This window comes from Pongo abelii, chromosome 6 (genome assembly GCF_028885655.2).
Source record: "Pongo abelii isolate AG06213 chromosome 6, NHGRI_mPonAbe1-v2.0_pri, whole genome shotgun sequence".
Classification (NCBI taxonomy): Eukaryota; Metazoa; Chordata; class Mammalia; order Primates; family Hominidae; genus Pongo; species Pongo abelii.
In genome coordinates this window covers 28432484-28436414 of record NC_071991.2, presented here as the reverse complement: position 1 = coordinate 28436414, position 3931 = coordinate 28432484, and the positions used below count along the sequence as shown (strand labels likewise).

The following is a 3931-nucleotide window of genomic DNA, read 5'->3' as shown; positions in this document are numbered from 1 at the left end:
TGAGTATATTTGGTCAGATTATTTTCACAAGGCTAAAAAACTTACAGTATCTTAGCTGTTAAATATTGCAGATTTCTTTTAGAAAGTACACACATTTAGCAGGTTTAGAACTTTGAACAGACTTTCACAAGACAATCGCACAGCATATTTATTTTCATAGTGATTTAGTGTAATTACGACAGTAATTTGGGAAATAAATTAGCTTTAGCAAATTTTACTGTAATTTTTTTTTATTTAGGGCACATACCTTAGTAATTTAATTGTGAAAGCTACGCATTTGCCTTTAATTGAAGCTTTTAGCATGCTTTACTTTAAATGTGCTAAATCACTAAATTTTGTTCCTTTAGATATGATACAGTTGAAGGCATGTAAGGCAGGGGATTGTTTTTCCAAAAACATAGCAGTTTTACTATACAGGGATTTTTAATATTTAAATTTTGAATTTAAAAGAAGATTTTTTCTTTTTCTTTGAGATGGAGTCCTGCTCTGTCACCCAGGCTGGAGTTCAGTGACACGATATTGGCTCACTGCAACCTCTGCCTCCTGGGTTCAAGCAATTCTCCTGCCTCAGCCTACCAAGTAGCTGGGATTACAGGCATGCACCACCATGCCCAGTTAATTTTTGTATTTTTAGTAGAGACAGGGTTTCACTATGTTGGCCAGGCTGGTTTCGAACTCCTGATCTTGTGATCTGCCTGCCTTGGCCTCCCAAAGTGCTGGGATTACAGGTGTGAGCCACTGTGCCTGGCCTAAAAGAAGATTTTGAAACATCATCGCATGTTTTCTCTGCAGTCTCTTATTTTCCCCCTAGAGTTATTTAAATAATAATTTAGGTGGCAAAATTACTTGCTCCTTCCCAAGGATAAAGTAAAATAAACATTTTATAGATGAGTTATGTAAGTAGGAATAGATATTTAATTCTCTCTTATTTCTAATTTAACGTATTTACAATCACAGTTATATTGTTGAATAATATTAAGTTGCTTAAATACACATATTCAGTTACTTAAGTTTAGCAATTAAAAATCATTTTTAGATTATTTCTTTTCTAGAGCCTAAAAAAGATTTTTGTGGTGTTAGGGGACAGTGGGAATTATAGACTCCTTGAAAATCTAGCAAAAGTTTTGGACCCTTTCACCGGAAGAATACTGGCAAACACAAACACACATTTGGTATGCTGTTTCAGGGCAGTCACTGACGCTGGGTGTGCTCAGGAGATCAGAAGCAACTATATTAAAAACACCTGCCATTAATATGAGGCATATATTATTAAGAAGGATCTCATCAACTTTTAACAAAAAAAAATATTTACACTTGAAAATGTATTTCGGCTGACTCCACTTTTTGTTTTGTTTTGTTTTGTTTTTTGAGACAGAGTCTCAGTCTGTCACCCAGGCTGGAGTGTGGTGGGGCGATCTTGGCTGACTGCAACCTCTGCTCACTGCAACCTCTGCCTCCCAGGTTCCAGTGATTCTCCTACCTCAGCCTCCTGAGTAGCTGGGACTACAGGCATGTGCCACCACACCCAGCTAATTTCTGTATTTTTAGTAGATATGGGGTTTTGCCATGTTGGCCAGGCTGGTCTCTAACTCCTGGCCTCAGGTGATCTGCCTGCCTCGGCCTCCCAAAGTGCTGGGATTATAGACATGAGCCACTGCGCCTGGCCTGGACTTCCTCTTCTGAGTGCCCTGCTGACCTGTCCTGATGATGACTGTTCCTGCAGAGGTCTGCAGAACCCCGTTACCTGGCCCTGAGATCATGGAGTGCTCCATGAATGAGGACCATCCGGGCTACAGAAGGAGGGGACATGTGAGTGCGCCGGGAGGAGGATCACCCGTCTGGGCTGGGCGAGGGAGGAAGCAGGCAGGGCTGGGTCGGTGCCCCTGGCACTGGGTAAGTGGCCCTGGGCCCTCTCACGTCCAGGTGGAGCACTGGCGTCATCATGTACGTGCTGCTGGCTGGCTCCCCACCCTTCTGGCACCGGAAGCAGATGCTGATGCTGAGGATGATCATGAGTGGCAACTACCAGTTTGGCTCACCCCAGTAGGATGATTACTCGGACACCGTGAAGGACCTGGTGAGAGGCGAGGCCGACTGGCTCCTGGGCTTGGCCGCAATGCCAGGCTCCCTTGCCCAGGGAGGCCCCGCCTCTCCTGACGTGCTGGAGGGGACCTGCCTTAACGTTCTCAGGTACCCTCTCCTCCCCTTCCAGGCCTCCCGATTCCTGTTGGTGCAACCCCAGAGCTGCTGCACAGCAGAAGAGGCCTTGGCACACCCCTTCTTCCAGCAGTACGTGGTGGAGGAAGTGCGGCACTTCAGCCTCCAGGGGAAGTTCAAGGTACGAAGCCTCCTGACCCAGGCCCTGCGGCAGTTGTCGCCAGCTCCCCAAGTGCAAACCTCTAAGCCTTCTCTTCTCCCAGGAGTCCTTACACCCCGTGAATTTCCAGAGTACCCACCCCTCCCCTCCCAGCCGCCCTGTGATGGCTTCAGAGATGGCAGGTGTCGGCCCACTGGCTCCATCCCTGAGGATGCTGGCCAAGTGGGAAGTGGGGGACACTAGGAGGGCCCCGCAGAAGCCACCCAAGGCTTCGTGGCAAAGGAGCCCAGAGAGTCCTGTGCTGGAGGGGCAGGGTCTAGCAGGGCGGGGGCTGCAGCCCAGCTTCTCCGCCTGGCCCTGCAGGTGATCGCTCTGACTGTGCTGGCTTCAGTGCGGATCTACTACCAGTACCGCCGGGTGAACCCGGTAACCCGGGAGATCGTCATCCGAGACCCACCCCTACACCCTCCAGCCTCTGTGCCGGCTCATTGATGCCTACGCTTTCCGAATCTATGGCCCCTGGGTGAAGAAGGGGCAGCAGCAGAACTGGGCAGCCCTTTTCAAGAACACACCCAAGGCCGTGCTGCTCTCCCTGGCCGAGGAGGACTACTGAGGGGCTGGCCAGTCAGGAAGGGCTGGGGGGCAGGTGGGGAGGGGAAGCCATGGAAATACAAGTCAAAGGGGTAAGATGCATGCAGGCCTCTGCAGAAGGAGCGCTTGGCCCTGGCCAGGAACCCCTGGAGCTGAGGCCACGATCCCCTCTCGAAGGCTGTGCACAAGGGAAGCAGGTGTTCCTACCACACAGCAATACCTGCAGGCTGGGGCAGGCCCTGGGTTGGCAGAGATCACACGTGGCCTGAGAACCAGGAACCCCCTGCTCCTCCACTTCCTAGATGAGCCGCCATCTCCGTTTTTCTTTAGGGGAGGCCCAGAGTTACTGACACTCGGGCCCTCTGCCTTTAGGGTCCCAGGGTGAAGATGAAAGACACAGAAATGTCTGAGATACACAATTGCAGGAGATTTTTTTTGACCCCATGACATCCAGTGACAGTGTGGGAGCAGGCTACTCTCCAGGGACATGTTTCTGGAGGCATATGGAGAAGGGGGCCCAGGTGAGGTGGCTCACACCTGTAATCTCAGCACTTTGGGAGGTCGAGGTGGGACAATTGCTTGAGGCCAGGAGTTCGAGACCAGCCTGGGCAACGTAGTGAGATCCCATCACTACAGAAATTCAAAAAACTAGCCAGGCATGGTGGTGCATACCTGTAGTCCCAGCTACTCAGGAGGCTGAGGTGGGAGAATTGCTTGAGCCCAGGAGCTCAAGGCTGCAGTGAGCTGTGATCACCACTGCACTCTAGCCTGGGCAACAGAGCAAGACCCTGTCTCAAAAAAAAAAAAAAAAAAAAAAAGAAAAGAAAAAAAAATGGAAGGGAAACTTCTGATATTTGTCTATCTGGAGTACTGTTTGCTTTGTGATTTCCACAATGCACTGCTTCACCTAGTACATAATTTGTTCTCCCAGACCCTTTTAGGACTGAACTGTGCTTTAGATAGTTACATGCCTGCCTGCTACACAGTGGAAACTAGTTTTCTTCAGAGGGACACGAAATGACA

General features: G+C 49.4%; 1 pseudogene; it reads left to right on the top strand.

The window, feature by feature from the left end:
* Positions 1–1707: 1707 nt before the first annotated feature.
* Positions 1708–3931, top strand: LOC129047397 (phosphorylase b kinase gamma catalytic chain, skeletal muscle/heart isoform-like; annotated as a pseudogene).